General features: G+C 33.4%; 2 protein-coding genes across 2 annotated transcripts in view; one reads left to right on the plus strand and one right to left on the minus strand.

Moving 5' to 3' along the window:
- Positions 1 to 12397, minus strand: part of LOC138709471 (hemolymph lipopolysaccharide-binding protein-like) — a 59967-nt gene extending 47570 nt beyond the window's left edge. Inside the window, exon 1 of the mRNA XM_069840257.1 lies at positions 12373 to 12397. The gene's annotated coding sequence lies outside the window, so the exon portion shown is untranslated. The remainder of the gene's footprint in view (positions 1 to 12372) is intronic.
- Positions 1 to 24750, plus strand: part of LOC138709470 (1-acyl-sn-glycerol-3-phosphate acyltransferase alpha-like) — a 133987-nt gene that overhangs the window by 1140 nt on the left and 108097 nt on the right. The gene's annotated exons all lie outside the window — the stretch shown is intronic.

A 24750-nucleotide genomic window follows, 5' to 3' on the forward strand; every position in this document is an offset into this window, starting at 1 on the left:
AGGCTAAAACTAGATAATTCATGCAATAAGTATCTTTACGCAGTCCAGGACCGTATTATGAATTCCTCGATGCAGTTATGTAGATGGTGAGCAGACTGTTTTATCCAATTGAATTCTAGAATTCTTTCAAACTACAAGGATTGCTACCACATAATTTACTTAGTAGCCTATTGAATAGCCATAGTAGACCTACTATTGTGAAATATTGACTCACCAAAATTATGCACTAACAAGAATTTGTGTCAAAATCTCATGCGAAACGTAATATGAATGGCAATATTAACTGGAAAAACGAAAGAAGATGATGTTTTTATCCCACGTATTGCTATTATAGCCATTCGATTTTAAGCAATTATGATAAGTTATAGTAATATTTGTGATAATATTACAATATTATAATATTGCAATAATAATATAGAGCCTATTTTACTGTTACTGTTAACCCGTCTCTTATTAATAAGTTATGGTCACTAATGACTTGGCCGTTTATAGAAAAATATGATTTTCTGTTGTGGTAGTGTTCAACATTGCCTTCTCCAGGAGAGTGAATTCTGATGAGTATAGTCCCTGTTTCTGCAAAACACCCTGAAATCCATGTATTTGATAGAATCCATCCGTAACAGATTGTAGTTTGGCCTTGAAGGAAATTAAATATATTGTGGGCAGAAAGGCTTAATAATGCATAATGCCGTGGTACGATAAATATTATCATCAATCACAATGTTAAATATCTTAAATATCCCTGTAGCATAAGGTCTTAATGTTGTTAAAACTCTATTCATAGGTGAGATGGAATTATTTCGATTAGTCAGTTTCTTTGGATATTAATGGCACTTTCTTTAATATCCGTCACTAGGGAGGAGAAAACATAAGTAAATATGGTTCGTTTTGGTTTTATATAGTTCCCTTGCCAAGGTCTCCGATAAGTCTAACATACAGTTTATTTAGAAATAGACCAAAATTTAAAACCCGGGCAACGCCGGGTAATTTAAGCTAGTAATTTTATAAATATGTTTTATATCATGTGATTCAGAGTTGCCATAGTACCCGAGGTAGGCTAAAAACATATCGGGCATTTCATAATAATTCTTTAAAACTTGAGATAAAATACTGTGTGCACATAAAATGATAAGATGGTGAATTAACCTGCGTAATTTCATAACAGTAATTATAATTCAGAACTTTCTTTCGTAAGAAATCTAACGAAAACAAATATTTCTAACAACTTTTCTTGCCATACGCTTGCACAAAATTTTAATGGGATGAAAATTAGTTCGGACTTCGTCTATTAAATGCATTCTTATTTCTTTTTATTATTTTTATAGATATTTTTAACTCATTTTAGTCTACTTCGATTAGGTCGACCTGGTTGGCGAGTTTGTATAGCGCTGGCCTATGCCCAAGGTTGCGGGTTCGATCCCGGGCCAGGTCGATGGCATTTAAGTGTGCTAAAAGAACTCCTGCGGGAAAATATTCCGACACATCCGGCGACGCTGATATAACCTCTGCAGTTGCGAGCGTCGTTAAATAAAACATAACATTTAACATCTACTTCGATTATTTTATTCTAACGTACCTCACATTCTTTGAAGAGGTGGAAAAATTCAAATACCTGGGAACAACAGTAACAAATATAAATGATACTCGGGAGGAAATTAAACACAGAATAAATATGGAAAATGCTGTTATTATTCGTTGAGAAACCTTTATCATCCAGTCTGCTGTCAAAAAAGCTGAAAGTTAGAATTTATAAAACAGTTATATTACCGGTTGTTCTTTATGGTTGTGAAACTTGGACTCTAACTTTGAGAGAGGAACATCGATTAAGGGTGTTTGAGAATAAGGTGCTTAGGAAAATATTTGGGACTAAGAGGAATGAAGTTACAGGAGAATGGAGAAAGTTACACAACGGAGAGCTTCACGCATTGTATTCTTCACCTGACATAATTAGGAACATAAAATCCAGACGTTTGAGATGGGCAGGACATGTAGCACGTATGGGCGAATACGAAATGCATAGAGTGTTAGTTGGGAGGCCGGAGGGAAAAAGACCTTTGGGGAGGCCGAGTCGTAGGTGGGAAGATAATATTAAAATGGATTTCAGGGAGGTGGGATATGATGGTAGAGACTGGATTAATCTTGCTCAGGATAGGGACCAATGGCGGGCTTATGTGAGGGCTGCAATGAACCTCCGGGTTCCTTAAAAGCCAGTAAGTAAGTAATTTATATTTTCAGCCAAGTAAAACAAATGTAATTTAATAACACTAGCAAAAATAAGTTGATACAGATTAAAATCAGAATAGCTAATATTGGGGAAAAAAAGTGTTCAGAAATGAGTACAGACACTTACATGAGTACGATGAAACTTTATTGTATAAATTTATTACATTAAAATGTTACACGTCAGCTAATATGGCAGTCGCTACGTACATACGAGATGATTCTAGCTCCTAGCGGAATTTCAATATGCAGGGGGCATAAATACTTTTGTGCGAGATCGTGCGTATTTGCTTGTTTTCCGCACAGAACCAATACGCGGTAAGTCTGAAATACCACATTCAGTATTCCCAACGTAACACACATAACAATTTCCCTCTTCTTACCGCTTAAGCGCGACATTTATTTTACTGCTTTAGGCTTTTAACATATTATTTTTAGAGACGTTTAACATAGTAATAATTATAAATTGGAAACTTACCACTGCATTTTCACCTAAATTGCAATATGAATTATTATTTTTAAATATTTGCAAAAATTAAGTAAAGTCTACTACTCCACGAAACTTATTGCATTCCTGATACGAGTAACATTAAGGAAGCCGTGAAAAAATCAACAAGATTCCAGATGCCGATGTTATTACTGCAATATGTTATATAAATAATATTGTTAAAATATTAAAATGAAAAAATAAATCATTACATAAACTTACCGTTTGTTTTAAGTTCACATTTGTAGACTGGGGGGAAAAAAAAGACAGACGTATATCACGGCCTGCTGGATTATATTAAACACAGAAAACATTTTACAGCAACAATGTTGAAGAAAGATATTTTGGTGTTCCGAAGTTGGCGTCATTAAACAGAAACCAACATGAAGATTTCATTGCAACTAATTAGAAATTCGTCTTCTCGGAAATTAAAAAAGCTCAACTACGTTTCGCTTTTTCAATCTTTTCCTCGAACATGAAAACGTCAACATACCGCTCTTGTAACGTATATTACTATTACTTCCTTGATCTTGAGTAATAAATAGTTAACGAATTTGTTTCTCAAAGTTTGTCTAGCGCGCTACTGGATCTGATCTTGTCAGTGACTTTAAACTGCAGCTATATTTAAATTATATTGCTGGTTATATCTACAGGCAATATGTTTGTTAGTAAACTTTCAGCACAGCTGTTCAATCAGTAGTACACTGCTGAGTCAAGCTCGCGATCCAGACTTCCTTTAAGTGGTTTGTCGCGAAGCAAGATAACAACAGAACATTCCAGATAACTTACGAGCGACCTTGGACTTAACTGCATAATATAGTAGCATATATTAAGCAATCAGGAGTCAAATCACAAACATGAAAAGACAGTGTTCCACCGCATAATTTATGTTGTTGTGAAAACTTTCCATACATCAAACAAACGTTAAAAAGGCAATCTATTAGAGATATTTCTGTAGTCTTCGGGTAAAGGAGGATGTCATTTTTTGTGCAGATGAAGTTTTTTTTTATTATCCAATTTAATAAACCCTATTTCACCCTGAGGTATATTAGGGTTATAGATGGCATCAAAATACATATTTTATAACCAATAAGCAATAGTAAAGTGATAATATGAAATAGTGGTCACAGTTACAATTCACATGAATTATGTAGAAGAATGCACCTTAATGAAAAATGAATCCTGTTAAAGATTACTGAGATGTTTGAGGAATAATCAATGCAAAAGATACACAAGAATGTCTAACCTTTTCAAAGTAAATACACGACCTTAAAAAGATAATCAATAGTAGATTAATATAACAAAGTTTGATTTTCACTTTCAAATTAATACTTAATTCATGAATAATGGAACGGTTGAGAGTAATAAAAGGATATTACAAGCAATTATTTACGGTTACAAGTTACATACGTGATTCAGGAACAAGTACAATAATTGAAATAATAAGACAAGTAATGACTTACAACTAACGAATAACGAAATTCTTGAAGGGCAATATATAATAGTAGGGGCAATACAAAAGATTTAAAAACAAATGTAAACAGTAAAGGAATAGTAGAAAAATTGACTTAAAATTACAAGTTAAACACATTCTTTTTAAAGCAATAGGTAACAACAAAGAGATACTAATAACAATACACTGACTATAGTTACAGATTAAACACATTATTTTAAAAACAAACACGCAAAGGATCAATAGCTATTTTCGGGCATTATATACATAGACCATGACTTTAATTCACATCTTCTTGACGTTACTTCGTATATTATTTTGTGTTTCAATCTATTTCAATTTATTTTTCACTGTAACAACAAAAATATGTTTCATAAAGCCTCAAGGCATGTCTCTATATTTATTGTATCATGGTACTCTTTGTCAATGGCAATCCGTAATGGTTATAGGAAGAAATATATACAAATAAAAATAAAATAGCTATAAACACATTATTTTAGAAGCAATAAATAGCTATACTAAGAGATGACTTAAAATTTACGAATTAAATATATTACTTAGTAACAACAATTGGCAATAAGGAGGTATTACAAGAAATGGCTCAAAATTACCTAATTTAAAAAAAATTAAAACCAATAGTACAATTATACTATGCGAAATTGAAGACTTACAGTTCCATAATAGTTGATTAGAACTAATACGATTTTTTTCCCCGGAATAATTTAAGATTTTATAGTTTTACAGTTGAAGTTTTCTTTCCCAGATGAACACACAAGTTAAGTTATACAAGTGAGTGTGCAAAACTCAAAAGAATACTAGCAGTTGATGTGTTTAATTTGTGTACACTGGTGGCCATAATTCTGGAAACTTCCTGTATCTCTTTAGAAGATATCCTTCGATCTTTCAATGCTAATCGACAAATCTGCCTCACATCTCTTGGACTTACTTCAGGTTTTCTACCAGTCCTAAGTGTTCTTTTACAAGATTTTGTGGTTTTGCACTTCTGCCATACATTCTGGATGCCAGACACTGTAGCACTATTACCAAGTTTTTTTGCAATTTTCTTGAATGTGTGGACCCTTCTTCTCGAAGTGTGACTGCCCTAGAAGGTGTTCAGTCCTTTCGTGGATCCATTGTGATAAAATGATCAATAAAGTTTGTTGTAAAGCAATCAGATGTTAACCTAACGAAATCTTAAGTCAGACAAATGATAGAAACACACTAATAATGTCCACATTTTATGCTAACAGTGCTCAACAATGCTTCTACCGATCAACAATAATCTTAAAATCAACAATGGACTAGTTTTTATTACAGTAAATAATGGGAAATTATAATGAAATCTGAAATTAATATTTAGATCTTAAACGACAAGAACATAAATTCCCACATAGTAATGCCTATTTATTGTTAAAATATTCAGGATTTAATATAATATCTTTATTATAACCCCATTTTTAACGAATCAGTCACGAGTAACATTTTCAATTGTATAATTCTGTGAATCAATGCAGATGTTATAATAATTCAGTACAAAAACAAAAAGTTTCCAGAATTATGGCCACCAGTGTAGAAAACTATTTCCAATAAAGGTCAGAAGTTTAATTTCCATTTATCTCAAAACTCATTTTATTACTTATCTCCCTTTACTCAAACAACACAGGATTATTTCTTCGCAATGAACTAGTAACTGTGTACATCAACTTCTTAACGTGAAGCTTGCATCGATCTCAATGGTGCCCAAGTTAACAGCTAATGTTATCAGATATTTCACAGGCTTCATACTTAGTTACTTTTAGACGTTCATTGCCGCCCACACATAATCTCGCCATCGGACCCTATCTTGAGCAAGAGTAATCCAGTCTCTACCATCATATTCCACCTCCCTCTAATCCATTTCAATATTATCCTCCCATCTACGTCTCGGCCTCCCCAAAGATCTCTTTCCCTTCGGCTTCCCGACTAACACTCTATATGCATTTCTGAATTCACCCATACGTGCTACATACCTTACCAATCTCAAACTTATGGATTTAATGTTCCTAATTATGTCAGGTGAAGAATACAATGCGTGCAGCTCTGCGTTGTGTAACTTTCTCCATTCTCCTGTAACTTCATCCCTCTTAGCCCCAAATATTTTCCTAAGAACCTTATATTCGAACATCCTTAACTTCTGTTCGTCTCTCAAAGTGAGGATCCAAGTTTCACAAACATACAAAGCAATCGGTAATATAACTTTTATAAATTCTAACTTTCAGCTTTTTGACAGCAGACTGGATGACAAAAGCTTCTCAACCGAATTACAACAGGCATTTCCCGTATTTATTCTGCGTTTAATTTCCTCTCGACTGTAATTTATATTTGTTACCGTTGCTCCAAGATATTTGAATTTTTCCACCTCTTCAAAGGATAAATTTCCAATTTTCAAATTTTTCGTACTATATTCTCGACACGAGACATAATCATATACTTTGTTTTTTTTTTTTTTCGGGATTTACTTCCAAACCTATCTCTTTACTTGCTTCCAGTAAAATTCCGTGTTTTCCCTAATACGAGTAGTTTGTGGATGTTCTCCTAACATAATATTGTGACAGCGACGTGAGATTCGAACTCACGACCAGCGTCCCGCAAGAGAGAAGATCGCGCGGAGCACTTTGGGACGGCGCGCGGCGAGAGAGTGGAGAGGGAGTTTGCGCGCGCATCTTCTGCTTGCCTAGAGAGGCCGAGAAATCCGTCGAAGTGGAAGACTCGCGAATTCGAACTTTCGAGGCTACGTCGCTGTGGTTATAAATTACGGTCGCGAAGGAACGACAGCAGTTTTCAGTTGATTAATCAGCCAGTCAGTGAGAAAGCCAGAGCAAGCAAGCCAGTCTTGTGTACCGGAGTTCGACTCGAGTGTGCGTCCGCAACTGTATCAGCATCCGAAGGCCTGAGTTCGAGTGCAGTGGACCGCAGTTGGAGGGACCTGAGTTCGAGTACAGTGAACTGTCTCTGAAGGTCTGTGGTTCGAGATACTGTGAACTCGAGTGACTGAGCTAGAAGAACTGTGAACTGAGAACTGATAGTTCTGATTTGTAAATAGTGCTTTGTAAATATTAGTTAAGATTAACAGTTCATTGTTGTTCGTAATAGTCCAAGTAAATTGTCATTGCCGTCAGTGGAGTGCTATAACGAATACTGTGTTGAGTGAAAATTCTATTGTTGACGAGAGCGTTTAAGGTGAATTGTAGAAAGGAATTATTGTTGGAAGAATAAAATCCTATTGTTGAGTTGAAATAAAATTCACAATATTCATGTTATATGTATAAACAAGCAGCTAATGTAACCCGTTCAATTTCAGACCCTTCTGTTATCCTAGACTTTCCTAATGGCATATTCTAGAGCGAAGTTAAAAAGTAAAAGTGCTTTAACCCGCAGTGAATTGGAAAAGCATCCGACAGAAACTCGCCTATACGGACTCAGCTGTACGTTTCACTGAGACACATTTTAATTAATCGAACTAATTTTTGAGAATACCAAATTCAATAAGAATATTATATAAAACTTTTTTCTTAACCGAGTCATATGCCTTTTTTAAATCTATGAATAACTTATGTACTGTACCCTTATACTCCCATTTTTTTCTCCAATATCTGTCGAATACAAAAAATCTTATCAATAGTCCTATTACGCCTAAACCCGCACAGGCTTCTTAATGGCAACAAAGTAAAAACATTTTGATGATATATTTATTCCTTATGAAATATCTGTTCCTTATTACGTGGCCACCCGTTGCCTACAAGGAATATAATGAAACGTATTGCAGAGACATCAGCAATCTCAGTGTGAAGACGCATATCTGAGTGTTTCGACAAAGACTGACTTGGATATGTAAACATTGTCCTTCTTGTAACATGCTATTCTAGTGCTCTTGATTTTCAATTTGAGTATCTACAACTATTTTTTCGTCTTCGGCCTTGGAGTGGGAAATGATATTAAATAAGTTATAAATAAAAGGGATCTTAAGTTTCGTGACTGCGAGGGGAATTGCCGAAGGAGAAGAAGAATTACTTCTTCTACCTATTCTCTAACATTCGTTTATCATTTTATACCTTACAAGCCGTACCCGTGCGCTCCGCTGCACCCGTTAGAAATAAATATAAAGTTATTGCATAATTAAAATAGGACATTTGATCCAGGGAACATTCGTGTTTGATAGAAGGATAAATAGTTTAATATGTTACTTAATTTAAATTGCATCCAAATAATTAAAATACGATCATTTTGGTCCAGAGACACTCAATTCCTTTAACATGTTTCTTAATTTTTATTACATATTCTTTCTTCTAATCGTGTAATAGTCAATTAAATCCCACTCGAATTTTGATTTTCTCTAGATAAATCAACCAAATTATACAAATTATTTATTTATAGTCTTCCGAATCCTGTAATATTCTTGTTGAATGTTAGTAATACTACATAAGAAACAGTGTAGGCCTATATTGTATAAATCTAAACTCAGAACAATTATAGTATGATACTAGCCGTACCCGTGCGCTCCGCTGCACCCGTTAGAAATAAATATAAAGTAATTACATAATTAAAATAGGACGTTTGATCCAGGGAACATTCGTGTTTGATAGAAGGATAAATCGTTTAATATGTTACTTAATTTAAATTATATTTAAATAATTAAAATTGAATCATTTTGGTCCAGAGAGCACTCATTTGGTGGAGTGACAATTCCTTTAACATGTTTCTTAATTTTTATTACATGCATCCATAGTTCAATGAACATTGACATCATTTACATTTAATGTGTATACTTTATTTTACTTTTTATAGATTTGCATTGAATTATGGTAATAACTTAATTTTAACTCTTGTTTTCTACGTATTCAGTAAATGGCGCTTGGCCCACTATAGTTCTGAACCCTTCAAATAACTTAAATTATATTATATTATATTATATTATATTATATTATATTATATTATATTATATTATATTATATTATATTATATTATATTATATTATATTATATATTATATTATATTATATTATATTATGTTATATTATATTTATATTATATTATATTATATAAAAAGTGTGTTGATAACGGATGTACCCCGATAAGTAAGTTTTCAATTTGTTATGGGGGCTCTTGAATCTCAGGAGGAACAAATTTTATTTTACAACAGAGCAACATAATCTGCTTGGCTCATTACCCAAATTTTTTGCATTGCATTTAATGCATATGTATTTTATGTATTTTAACTCGATTCAATTGAGCATAGTTAAAATTTGGATTATAAAATAATGGAATGCTAAGCTAACATATTATTACTGCATACTAAATCAATACACTCTCGTTGTTCGTTAATTCTCTGAGATAAATATTATTTTAAGAAATACAGGAAACGAATACACAGAATAGCCTATCAAGTTTTCTGTGCATAAGAAGCTATTTTAATCTTACCTGTCCTCAATTCACTCAGAAGTTACTGTAATAACATTATAGCATTATGTCCATACAGAGAAACTACACTTTCCAATGGTGAAATAATAATTAATTATACAAATCGGTTAATTTAGCTTCCGATATTGCTTCACACAAACACAGAAAAATTTTCTGTAGGCTATGATTCATAGCTTTCGATTGTTGTTGACCAAGGCCCCTTATAGACGAAGTTATTTGTTTATTTCATTACACGGCCTTAAATGGCAGTTATTTTAATTTTAAAACTCATTTATCTCATTAAATATCAGTCCTATCAAATTTTTTTAAGGAATAAAACTTATCGGAAATGATTTTTAAAAGAAATGTTTGTTATGTATCATTTTTCATAAAAATCAATAATAAGCGAGATATTTCGATTTATTTAATTCAGGCCCCCTTATAACGCCCCTTTTAAATAATGTATTTTGGATGCCATATAGCCTAAAATCTAAGTTACAACGAACTTAATTTATATTCCAATTTTCATCGAAATCCGTTCAGCCATTATCGCATGAAAAGGTAACAAACATACAGACAGACAGACATACAAAAAAAAAAAAAAAAAAAAAAAAGCGATTTTCGGTTTCAGGGTGGTTAATTATATATGTTAGGACCAATTATTTTTGGAAAATCGAAAATTACCAGAAAAATTTCGGCTACAGATGTATTATTAGTATAGATTTCACCAATCATTTATCAACAGTAATCTCACTAGAGGTTTTGATTTATCTAGAGGAAATCAAAATTCGAGTGGGATTTAATTGACTATTACACGATTAGAAGAAAGTATATAAAGATTAGAAGTAACGAAGTACTCCAATACAATAAAATATTAATTGACTTACGAAAATACAACTGTCTACAAATGTATTATTGTACCATCTCAACATTACAAATATTACGCTAGATGCATGCTAGATGGCAGTGGTGTGTTATGATTATGTGATGTTATCAGGTGTGCCAACTATGGAATCTTCATTGGACTCTGTAGACGGTTACCAGTCAAGAAGGCTTTGTTGATTCAATATCATTTTTATTAAAACAGTTGCATTCCACTTCAATCATCCGGATCCCAGTAATCAACGTCGCTTTACAGATGATTTTCAATAAATCTTAGTATTAAATAATCTCTGATACGTGATTATCCATAATATCATATAGCAGAAGCTATAACATAACCTAAATAATATAAACAAGTGTTAGAAAAGTTTTAATTAGGGACGATGAAATAAACAAGAAAAGTTTTAATTAACGATGATGACATAAAAAATAACCATGAATAATTTTAAAAGAAACAATTATTGAAAGTACAATTTTCAAATGTTAATGTTTTAGTGGTTGGTGTTAGTGTTTTATATTAGACGTGGGCTTAAAAGAAGTTGAACTCGTTGATGTACATGGTTTATTCCTCAACTTATTCAGGATTTCCGAATGGTGCTCTTCATTTATTTGTAAATAGTATTTCAGGGATGATGCATAGATATGACCAGTGATCTTTATTAATTCTTGTTCTTGAATGCCAATGCGAGTCATATTTGAAACTGCTGTGCATCGACTGGAGTGGTTTGTAATTTTCTGTTTTTTTTTTTTTTTTTTTTTTACGTCCAGACCAGCGCAGTTTGAAATGTTGGCAAAGAAACAAATGCTAGCGACGCGATAAAATTAAACAAATGCTAGGGACGCGATAAAATTGTGCGATAAGCAGCCATGATTGGTTGAAATACGTCCTTTCGTACCGTTTTATTGGTCAAAAGTAGTGTGATGTAGTGAAAGTGTAGTAGTCTTATCAAATTCATCCGTGTTGTTTCCGATGTTTATTCTGTAATCTCTCAAATGGCCTCTTTCACTCTTACAGCATAGAACTGGTTCACGTATTGCATTATGAAATAGTAATATACGTTACAAGAGCGGTATGTTGACGTTTTCATGTTCCAGGAAAAGATTGAAAAAGCGAAACGTAGTTGAGCTTTTTTAATTTCCAAGAACATGAAAACAAACATATCGCTCGTGTATCGTAAATTATTTTGTGCGAAGATCGTTTATTGCATACCTGAAAGACGAATTTCTAATTAGTTGCAATGAAATCTCCATGTTGGTTTCTAATGACGGCAACTTCGGAAAACCAAAATATTTCTTCAACATTGTTGCTATAAAATGTTTTCTGTGTTTACTATACTCCAGCAGGCCGTGATATACGTCTGTTTTTTTTTTCCCCCAGTCTATAAATATGAACTTAAAACAAACGGTAAGGTTATGTAATGATTTATTTTTCATTTTAATTTATTAACATTATTATCTATATAACATATTGCAGTAATAACATCGGCATCTGGAATCTTGTTGATTTTTTCACGGCTTCCTTAATGTTACTTGTATCAGGAATGCAATAAGTTTCGTGGAGTAGTAGACTTTACTTAATTTTAAAAGCAATAATTAACATTGCAATTTAGGTGAAATTGCAGCGGTAAGTTTCCAATTTATAATTATTACTATGTTAGACGTCTGTAAAAATAATATGTTAAAAGCCTAAAGCAGTAAAATGAATGTCGCGCTTAAGCGGTAAGAAGAGGGAAATTGTTATGTGTGTTACGTTGGGAATACTAAATGTGGTATTTCACACTTACCGCGTATTGGTTCTGTGCGGAAAACAAGCAAATACGCACGATCTCGCACAAACGTAATTTTAATCTATTACGGGTATTTACGATTTCTCATTGATCAGAAATGTCACTCACATTGAAGTCGAAGTTGCTTTCCTTCGTCCAGCGTCAGGTCAACCACCGCGTAAGAAAAACACTCGAGCTGCGTTCCAGTTTGCTTCCAGTATGCATAGCTTTTAATTGTGTAATAATAGAAACAATTGGCTGCCAAGGTTACGAGATCCTTGGAGAATGAACTGGAAAGATAGCCAGCTGTTTTTCTCGACAGCGAGCTAAGCGTTGTCATAACTACCGTTGCAACGCATTACCGTCTTTGTATTTCATTCACTATTTTATATACTCTTTTTTTAACTTTCAAAGTTTTAATTTTTAAATGTAGGCCTATGCATCGAGTACGTACAGTGTTCAAAGAAATTGTTACATATTATTTTATTGCAAACTTCTAAAATATGCGACATATTTTTCTTTTTTTTTACTTGAAAAATTGTTGAGCATTAGACTATTGCGAACTTATGAAGAAATATGCAATATTTTTTCTTGAGCACAAAATAAATTTGCATGTTTCTTAATAAGTTTAGCATACTAGCCATACCAACACATAAGACATCATCGTATTAATCATCATACTCAATCTCGCTCTCGCGCTTGTGGAATACCCTACCCAGTGACATCAGAGACTGTCGGAATTTAGTACCGTTCAAAAGCAAGCTTATTAAGCATTTTCTTACTGCGTAGAATAGGTTTAATTTTTAGTTAATTAATAAAAAAAATTTTTCTCTCTTCTTAACTTTTACAATAAACTGTCTAGCTTTTATTAATCATCTTAAAAGTATTTATTTCAGTCACTGACTTCACAGCATATGTTTAAGGTGCTACACCTTTACATTACATATTTAAAAGACGTATGAACGTTTTCGTTGGTCTACGCCAACATCATCAGATACGAAGTACATTTCAGCAATATCAGTGCTCTCTACATAATATCTACAAATACAAAACATATTTAGTGGCACGCAAAATGAGACATATTAAAAACCAACATTGCTGTGATACACATTGACATTCTATATGACTGCCTTGATTGTCACTTACTTAAAATACAAGTATAGATTACAAAAAATATTGATTTACATATATATAAATGCAAGTCTTCACATATGAGATAATAAAATGACATGATTTAAAAGTGATAAAAATAATCTATATATATAATTTGAACTGGTAATGGAAATTACGGGAAAACGGCTGGACGGATTTTAATAAATGACCCCTCATTTTGAAGCTTGGAACTCAAAGTTTTTCGGAAAAGTAGTAGTTTTCAGTGAAATGTCAATTTTAAACATAATTTTCCTATTTTCCAAAATCCATCTGTCGTCAGTTTTGAGAACTAGCTAATAGCATTCACGGCCGACTTGATATACCCTTCGCTTTTTTCATCAAGTCGGCCGTGTTGCATTTCAGAATAAACAAAACACATACTACAGTAAACAATATTACACGAAGGCCATGATCTGCAAGAATGCTGACATATTTAGAGCTCAAATTAAATTGGTTATTAAAAACTTAACTTACTAAAAATAATTTACAGGTTCGATTCTGTGGTGTGTAATTTTCTGGGTACAGCTGTGTATTGGATATTAAAAACTACAAAACGTGAGGTGGTTTGATGACATTATTACCATTAGAAATGAAATATTATTGTAGCTAATGCCATGATGTGAATATTTTTCATTAATTATACATATTAATGCTATATACATCTCACTTGACAATACTGAACATACTATTTTGGATTTAAATAATTTGCTGTCCCAATTTTACACAATAAGACTCAAGGATAATAAAATGTACAAAACATATACAATTTTGAGGGTAGAAGGTGCATGGAGTCTGTTAAAGAATATATTGATTACAATAGATCGGACTCCTTTAACAATATATATGATGATATGAAAGTGAAACGTTTTGGGGCTATTTAAGTAGATGTAGAGAATAATCTTAAATTAGATTTTGATTTCTATATTTTACTGAGTGGCGGCTATATAGTATATGTTACTGAAAGCTATAAAATTTACGTAAGATAATATTATTAAAAATAAAATATTTTTATACTTATTAATCAAGTGGGGTTGGGTCTTTTTTCATATATTTAATGGCGGTGTGGTGTAGATATTTATATGCGTGGTTCTCTTCAGTATTGGCTCGAGAGAGAGTAACTTTCATTGTTATGGAAGCAAATAACTTTCCGAATGTCTGGTATTCTTCATTGAAAATAAATCTAAAAAATGTTTATTTGAACGTCTAATGAACTTAATTTGCAGCATTTGCTGCACAAGCCACTAGTAAAATATAAAACTAAGATAAAAAGTATTATGAATGTGAAGAGTTGCAAAATTACAGTAATTACATTTATTATATTCCTATTTCAGTTCCACAATAATATATATATTTCCACCATTCAGAAACGTATGTATCATGGTTTGTGTCAGTGACTGAAATAAATACTTTTAAGATACAATATAGACTTCTCTGAAAATTAAAAATGAATTGCAAAATTTTATTAATCAGTTAATCTTTTAGTACTTTGATTTTTATTGTATTTGTAAATTTAATATTAATTGTAATTATAATTGTAATTATATTCTTAATATTGTAGTTGTAATCCCCTGGTAGAGGGAAAGAGAAGGCCTGATGGCCTTATCTCTACCAGGTTAAATAAATAAATAAATAAATATGTAACAATTTCTTTGAACGCTGTATTTCCGCAACATTATCGGAGTTTATTTTGAGAATATGTTTCGGAGTTTGTCAACATACACTAAACGTATCAGAGTAACCTTGCACTAGTGACTAGACCAGCAGTGGTTCCCAAAATTTTTGGAAGCGCGATCCACTTTTAGGCGAAACTTTCGTTCATGACTTTCCCTCACACTACCGTACCGGTTTGCAAGGGCAGCATGATAACATAATAACAGCCAGAAGTAAACTCAACGGAGTTATAAGAGAACTTGATTTCTGGTCGACATCACTTGACAAAAAGAAATTTGATTCATTCCAGTGTATTAAAGAACTCACTGAAAATATAGCTGCGTACCGTATCGTACAACAAATAGTTTGTTTTTGTGGACATGCAGTTAAGTTTTCAAAATCTTAAACAACAGCTTTTTTTAGTGTTTTCCTGAAGAAACTAGAAACAATTTTAAGGTACGTACACACTTAGCGAACGAACAACGAACGAATGATGAAGCGAAATTTCGTTGTTCGTTCGCTATTTGGAGCAACGTACAAATCATCAGCAAATGGTCAGAAAACATTCACGTTCGCTGATTATCCGCAATAATGGCAGACGAAAATATAATACTACTAGTGGCTTGTGCAGCAAATACTGCTGCAAACTAAGTTCGTTAGACGTTCAAATAAAAATTTTTCAGATTTATTTTCAATGAAGAATACTTGTCTTTTTGATAGTTATTTGCTTCCATAATAATGAAACATACTCCCTCTGAATAGATTTTTTTAGGCCAAATACTTCCTCTTGAACCTATCCAACTTCAGTTTTTGAGTTTCAACGCGAAAACGCAAGTATCAATGTCAGGATGATAGCAGTAGCTATTTCAGGTCATTGTGGATTGTAGGCGAAAGTTAAAAAAATGTCAGGTTTGCTAAGCTTTAGCTGCTGCATGTAGAACTTGAAATATAGAGCGTAAAATCATTTTATCCTACTAAGAGATCTTGCTGAAATGATCTGGAGACTACAAAATTTTCTAGGCCTCTTATTTTATCAGTAAGTAATACCTTTTGATCTTTCCTTAGGAACTGTAATTTTTGCGCTCTCTCGAGCCAATACTGAAGACAATGACACATATCAATATCTACACTACACCGCCATTAAGTATATGAAAAAGACCCAACCCCACTGTGCTAATAAGTATAAAAATATTTGATTTTTAATAACAATATTATTATCTTACTTAAGTTTTGTAGTTATATATAGCAACCACTCAGTAAATTATATAAATGAAGATCTAAATTAAGATATTCTCTACATTTACTTACATAACCTCAAAACCTTTTACTTTCATGTCATCAATATAGCATCAATATTATGTACAATTAATGAAAAATAGATGCATCATGATATTAACTATAATAATATTTAATTTCTAATGATAATAATGCCATCAAACCACCTCAAGTTTCGTAGATTTGAATATCCAATACACAGCTATACTCAGAAAATTATTATATACTGCAGAATCAGTTTTTAATAACAAATTGAATTGAGCTCTAAATATGTCGGCAATCCTGCAGGTCATGGCCTTCGTGTAATAACCTATTGTTTATTGTAGTGTGTGTTTTGTTCTGAAATTCAATCAAGTCGGCCGTGATTCGATAAAATTAGTTCTCAAAACTGACAATAGATGAATTTTGGAAAATAGGAAAATTATGTAGGAAAATTGACATTTCACTGAAAACGACTACTTTTCCGAAAAACTTTGGGTTCCAGGCTTCAAAATGAGGGGTCATTTATTAAAATCCGTTCAACCGTTTTCCCGTAATTTCCATTACCAGTTCAAATTATATATATAGATTATAGCAAGTACAGCCGTTGTTATTATAGGCAGTTTAATAAAAAGAAAGTTAAAAAACAAAAGGCGATGGTGGCAGACACCACTCCAAGAAAGTCGCAACCAATATAGAGGCACTGACTTGGGTCATGATTTACGTCGAATGGAATCGGGACAGTTTCACAACTTCTGTCGCATTTCAGAAACAGACTTCGAAATATAACTGTGCAAAATGGGATCAAAATTTTCCAAGAATGACACAGGCTGACGAGAAGCAATACCTAATCAGGAAAAGCATTAACATTAGCATTTACACTTCGATATCTTGATACAGGAGATTCGTATACAAGTTTATATATTTATTCAAAGTGTCGAAACAGCTGATTACCAGGATTGTTCCAGAAGTATGTACAGCTATAATTGAGAAACTAGAAGATTTTATTAAGGGACGACTTCAAGACAGGGGAAAGTTTCAATATACGGATACCTCACTGACAATAATTATCTTAAAATACTAAAAAGAGAGATTTTTCTGTGTTTGTCGAATTTGCATCATGCTTACGAAAAGGCACTTTTCAGTGCCAATAATTTATTTTGTGTGCACAAGGTTGGAGCTTTGTTTTTTCTGGGCGTCAATTTGTCCAAAAGGAACGACATATGTTTATACGCGAACCAAGTTGACTCGTACACTTCATCACTCCTCATTCCGGATCTTTTTGTGGACTTCTATCTTTCCCTCCGGAATGATGTCAGTAGGGACTCAGTTTTCTTTTTGACTTATGCTCCCTACAATAAACAAAAAATATGTACCCACTGAAAATAAAAAAAACAAAAATAATTTTCAAATTTTGCACGTGTTTGACTCGCCTATCTTGCAGCTGAACATCTTTCCAATAGCTTCCCAAACATCATGTTTTCATACTTTATTGTGGTAAGTAGGATGCTTGGGATTCCATAAAGTTTCCTGCTTCCCTATATGCATTAATAAGATTTATAACAGCGTCTTCCGTCCACTCCAGTTTCGACAACCTGTTGGTGAAATTGAACTAGGCGCTGCGTTCTGCTACGAACTACAAACTAGTGGAAAATCCGGTCCACAACGAACACCAACTTTCTTTGATGTACCGACAAGCGACGGGTCACTTCCGAAGACAAACCAAACGATCGGTTTGCCTTTGCTGCGACGCACAGTGGTCTAGAATGCAAATTTACCGGGACATATTAATAACTCTTCAGCTACCTAACAGATTTTTATGAAATTTTACACAGTAGTTACAGGTAGCATATATGTTTTGTATGCAAGCTCTCGTTACGTTGGTATAAGGGGAACTACCCCTTATAGGGGGACGCATTTAGACAAAATTAGAAACTTTTCTCCTATCTGACAGATTTTTATGAAATTTTACAAAGCAGTTACAAGTAGCATATATGTTTTGTATACAAGCTCTGATTACGTTCGTATAAGGGGAACTACCCCATACAGGGGGCGCAATTAGACAAAATTAGTAACTTTTCTCCTATTTAACAGATTTTTATGAAATTTTACACAGCAGTTACAGGTAGCATATATGTTTTGTATACAAGCTCTCGTTATGTTGGTATAAGGGGAACCACCCCTTATATTGGGGGCGCAATTAGACAAAATTAGTAACTTTTCTCCTATTTAACAGATTTTTATGAAATTTTACAAAGCGGTTACAAGTAGCATATATGTTTTGTATATAAGCTCGGATTACGCTCGTATAAGGGGAACTACCCCATGCAGGGGGCGCAATTATACAAAATTAGTAACTTTTCTCCTATTTAACAGATTTTATGAAATTTTACAAAGTAGTTACAGGTAGCATGTATGTTTTGTATACAAGCTCTCGTTACGTTGGTATAAGGGGAACTACCCCTTATAGGGGGGCGCAATTAAACAAAATTAGAACTTTTCTCGTATTTGATAGATTTGTACGAAATTTTACAAAACAGTTACAAGGAACATATATGTTTTGTATGCAAGTTCTGATTACGTTGGTATAAGGAGAACTACCCCTTTTAGGGGGCACAATTAGACAAAATTAGTAACTTTTCTCCTATTTAACAAATTTTTATGAAATTTTACAAAGTAGTTACAGATAGTATGTATGTTTTGTATACAAGCTCTCATTACGTTGATCTAACTGTAACCACCCCTTATAGGGGGGCGCAGTAAGACAAAATTAGTAACTTTTGTCCTATCTAACAGATTTTTATGAAATTTTATACAGTAGTTACTTAGTACATTTGTTTTGTGTACAAACTCTGTTTAAGTTGGCATGAACAGAAGTGCCCCTTACAGAGGGATGCATTTAGACAAAATCTTATGGAGGGAAAAATGTTACATTTTAGGTACTATTGCACCTTTTGGACACCCGGGAAGCTTATTTGGTACATAATTAACAAGCTGTCATCTTGAATTCCCTGAATTATACTGCGGAAGCAGATTCGGTTCACAGATATTGAAATAACTGCAACCGAGAAAAATTGCACTACTGCACCTCGAAAGAATAGTGCTCATGAATTATTACTTCCGCAAATCTGCGCACCTTAAGACTAGATTTAAAATAGGGGTAAATAGTGGAGGAAGTGAAAAAAAATCATTTTTGGACGAACCAAAGGGGGGTTTTTTTTCTACCTTAGCAAAGTCTGCACTCAATGATTAAATTTACATTTTGTCCCGTGTCCATTCATGCTAATTTTACATACTATAATAACATTAAATGTAACAAAAACAAACAGTGTTACATACCCAAAGAACTACTTGACATGTTGATACCAAATATGAATGGAATCGACCACTTACAACAGAGTTACAGCACAAGGAAAACGGCAGACTCGCGGCTCTTGCTGAGTAAGAATGCTGGGTGGCGAAATGTGGCATGTTACCGGCTTCTTATCTCGCTATGCAGCCACCTCCGCTGATTAAGATTATCAATTGAGCGTTACTCAGTTATATAGGAAAAATAATTTAAGGGTTTAATTTCATTTTTTTACATGTCATTTTTGTGCATTTGTCCTCCTAAATATGGATTTTAGACCACTGTGCGACGTACACACGTTCCGATTTCAATCAGCGAATGCATTCGTTTGTCGTTCGTTCGTTGTTCGTTCGCTAAGTGTGTACGCACATTTATACGACAGTCACAGATAGGGATACTGAATCCATTTTTAGATAGTTGCGCTTAACTGGTTGGAATTATATCGGTATATACAGTGAAACCTCTCATTTACGGACATCGAAGGGACATAACAATCTGTCCGCATCAGAGAGGTGTCCTTTATTGGGAGGGAGGCTCCCCCAATCTAACAGTAAATTTATAATATGCATTATGTATCCCTTCACGCTTTAAATGAAATGTATTACCAGGGTGCGAATTAAGATTTCTGATGAGGGAGGGGATAGAATCCTAGATAGAGAATACCATACATAAAATTATTATTATCCTCATTCGATACGGCTCAACGCTTGGTCACACTGAGTTGCTTGTCTTGCATCTTGATCATAATAATAATTATATCCAAGAGCAGGCTTAAGATAAGATGGTAATTCCTAAGTTATTGATTGTTGTCAGCTTGCCGGTGATAACACATCAATATTATTTTCTTTGCTTACTTTATACTGTACTTTATGAAGTATACTTTTATTAAAACAATATTATATTTTGTGAGGGGGATAGAAGTTTTCCCTGGCAGGGATGTTAATATGAATTTATGAGAGGGGGATAACTTACCAACATGGGGGAAATTCCCCCATCTCCCCCGTTAACTCCCACCATGTCTATTACTTCAGTTCAGGCTAATTCTAAATACAGTATACTGTAGTACAGTAAATTCTTAGCAACTTTGAACTACAGTAGATAAGACCGAAAAAGGAAAATACAGTACTGTGCCATGCAATTTATTCTAGGGCTACAGTTATGCGGTACTGTAATTTACAGTTTTCAACTTAAGAGAATGCATAGGTGAAATTACTAAATCTTACAGTTTTCATTTTTTTTTCTCAAAGACCAAGGACACTAGAATAAAATTATGTGACACGTTTCCTTATTAAGATAAAATAAATGGCAGGCATTTTTTTTTCAACGTTATTTTCTTTAATTTTCGACGTGTGGAACCATTTATATATTAATTTAATTAATTAATTTTCGACGTGTGGAACCATTTATATATTAATTTAATTAATTAATTTTCGACGTGTGGAACCATTTATATATTAATTTAATTAATTAATATATAAATGGTTCCACGCGTCGAAAATTAAAGAAAATCGCTTTGAAAAAAATTCCTGCCTTTTATTTCATCTTAATAAGGAAACGTGTCACATAATTTTATTCTGGTGTCCTTGGTCTTTGAGAAAAAAATGAAAACTGTAAGATTTAGTAATTTCACCTGTGCGTTCCCTTAACCTTTACGTTCAGGTGCCATGTCTCTCGAAACAGGACAACTGATTGAAGTGAAGAGAATAATCCTACTAACCCTATCATGTGTCGAATACAATTTCACGATCGCGGAAATCTTGGACCCATCAGGCAGGTTAAATTTTATGATTTTGTTTATCCACCCGCTTCCAGCTAACAAGGGTAGCCGGCGGGGCTAGTGAGACCTTTATTGTCTTCTTTCATATTAAGGAATTTCTGTACAGTCCTCAAAATTAAATGTTCCATGTTGGTAACACATTGGCCCGGTTTCTTCAACATTTGTTAAATTATAACATTGTGTTATTCCATTTTAACTGTAAACTTAACAGTTGAAGCATTTCTTTAACTCCTGTTAGTACTAACAGGCTGTTAAAACGCATGTTAATTTAACTGCCCAATTTCATGTAGTTAAATCATTTAACTTTGTTAGCATAGAAGTATTCAATATGGCTGGTGCGTTAGATGCTGAACTTTTATATCTTGATTATTTAGAAAATGATATCCATGAATACATAAACAGAGCGGATTATTTCAGTGATTTGACAGACCAAAAGTTCATACAAAGGTATAGGCTATTTTCTGCCAAGCCTCACTTTTCGGTTTCAACATAGATCCGTTTGTTCATTTATTCTCAATAATTGGTTTATACTCCGAAATTATTTCCAGCAGAAGGCTTCTCTGGAACGAAGAGAAATTAGTCCCACATTTTATTTTTGTTCGTGTTTTCCATTTCACAACAGCAATACCAGCATGAATTAAACCTGAGAGAATATAAAGATTTCTATCCTCTCTGAATCAGACAACGGAAACAAGCGAGAATCGTAATTGTCCGAGTTCAGAGAACAGAATTGAGCCTATACTTGGTTATAGGTTATGATTAAACTCTAGAATCTCTGGTACTAACAAAGAGTTAACAAAAAGAATGATGAAATGTGAAAAGTAAAGTTGAAGAAACGCAATATTTTAACAGCAATTTATACTTTTAACTTACAGTTAATTAACGCTATGTTAGGTACATTTTAACAAATGTTGAAGAAACCGGGCCATTAGGTCTTTAACTCCAAGTTCTGTCCGCAGCCAGGAGATAAAGCAAGCTATATGACTGTGAAACAGCTGTCCGTGTCCGTGTCCGTGTCTGAGTGTATCCGTAAACGAAAGTTAAATTCGATTGTTACTTTTTTTTTCCTTCAGTGCCTCAAACTCACAGGCGAAAACTTTGAGATTTTTTTTTTTTTTTCACCTGGCACCAATATTAAATTTTTACCTCTATTCAATCAAAGGAACGACCACTCATATAAATTGAGGGAAAGAAGGCAGAGGACGGACACTGGAAAGTTTTCTTTTCTCAATCGTACTATCGGGACTGGAATGCTTTACCTGCAGACTTACTAAAGGCTTTACCAACAACCAAAAACGTATTTAAAAATAGGCTTAAGGACCTTACTAATAGACGGTAATTATACACAGTATTTAAAGGGTGTAATAGATATGTTGTTATTGAAGTGTTGTATCAGTGAAGAATTATGTTGTGTCAGTGAAGTGTGTTGTATCAGTGAAGAATATGTCGTGTCAGTGAAGTGTGCTGTGTAAGTGAAACGTGTTCCTGTCAGTGAAGCTTTATAGTTTATAGTGGCAGTGCATAGTATTTGAACAGTGAAATGTTTTTGAAGTGTTAGTGAAATCAGGATAGAATCAGTGAAATGTGTCGTAGTTCCAGTGCAGTTAGTGAGTTGACAGCGAAATGAGTGTAATTTGAAAGGTACTTGTGCAGATATGAACATATCATACTCGTGGGTTTTAGTTCGATCTTAGTTTTAAGATACAAATTAGATTTATTTCAAATGTCATTTTAAGTGATCGTTTCATTTAATTTAGTATATTCCCTGTTGTTGTTATTATTATTATTATTATTATTATTAATTATTGTTAGTATTAATTATTAGTATTATTATTAATTGTATTTTTAATTAATAAGTTTATTATTGTCATTATTGAGTGTAATTAGTTACCACTGCCACCGGGTATATACCCACTGCAGTGTGAATAAATACATACACATACAAAGAATATAATCCTCTGAAACTCCACCTATGCCTTTTTAGAACACAGTGTAATATGCGTTTAATGAAACAAAACTTGCTGTCTTTGATCAAGACAAAGCAGTCAAAGACGGTATGTTTCACATATTCATGTTTTCTAGAACGCTGTGTGCAAATGCTCTGCTGCTTACCTTGTTAATTTTTGTCACTCTTTTGTTACTACTCTGTCACTTGTTTATTGAATTTCGGATGGTTATTGTGAAAACATTTCTCTGCAACTCGTGTAAATATTTACTCACGTGTAACCTGACGCGTGAAATTAATTTGCATGAGTACCGAGCTTAAGTGAGTTGGCCTTCTAATAAATAGCCCAAGATGAAACGTAGTTACTACATGTGCTTTCGTCTTTGTTTTGCTGTTGTAAGAGTGCTTAAGCCCCTCGGTCTCGTACTCGTTTATTACGTCAACTCAAGCACTATGTTGTCCACTCAGCACAGCAGGGGGAGAAGTCAATTATGTTTGCAATCTGTCCTCTACCACCTTGCTGTGATAAGGTCTTCATATTTCACAAGAAGACGGACACGGTAGGACTCCAGCAATGTAGGTTCGTCCCACTGTGACACAATATACTCGTAGATAAATCACACTGAATGAGGTGACTCTGTGATAAAATACTAATACTCGCATTTGGGATTCATATCTCAGGATTAGCTAATCTCATCGTAGAGTTTCAGAGGTTTCCTCAATCATAAAATCTATACTAATAATAAATCTGTAGCCGAAATTTGTCTGGTAATTTTCGATTTTCCAAAAATAATTGGTCCTAACATATACAATTAACCACCCTGAAACCGAAAATAGCTTTTTTGAAATTTTTGTTTGTATGTATGTATGTCTGTCTGTATGTTTGTTACCTTTTCACGCGATAATGGCTGAACGGATTTCGATGAAAATTGGAACATAAATTAAGTTCGTTGTAACTTAGATTTTAGGCTATATGGCATTCAAAATACTTTAATTAAAAGGGGGGTTATAAGGGGGCCTGAATTAAATAAACCGAAATATCTCGCTTATTATTGATTTTTGTGAAAAATGTTAAATAACAAAAGTTTCTTTAAACCTGATTTCCCATAAGTTTTATTCCAGGAAAAATTTTGATATGACTAATATTTAAGGATATACAAGAGTTTTAAAATAACAATACAATACATTTCCACCGCCGCGCCGTCTCAGATTATAGTGTCGTTGTTCCGTACCTTCTGGGTGCAAAATATTAAATTTTTTAGTAGGAAGAAAAACAAATTTATTCATTTTATGGCAGTAGTGCATAGGAGATCGTGAGTTCTTACATTTTCGAAAGAAAGGAATATAATTAAATTACATATAGTAGATTGTATTATTTGC

This window comes from Periplaneta americana, chromosome 11 (assembly GCF_040183065.1).
Source record: "Periplaneta americana isolate PAMFEO1 chromosome 11, P.americana_PAMFEO1_priV1, whole genome shotgun sequence".
In the NCBI taxonomy this organism is placed as follows: domain Eukaryota; kingdom Metazoa; phylum Arthropoda; class Insecta; order Blattodea; family Blattidae; genus Periplaneta; species Periplaneta americana.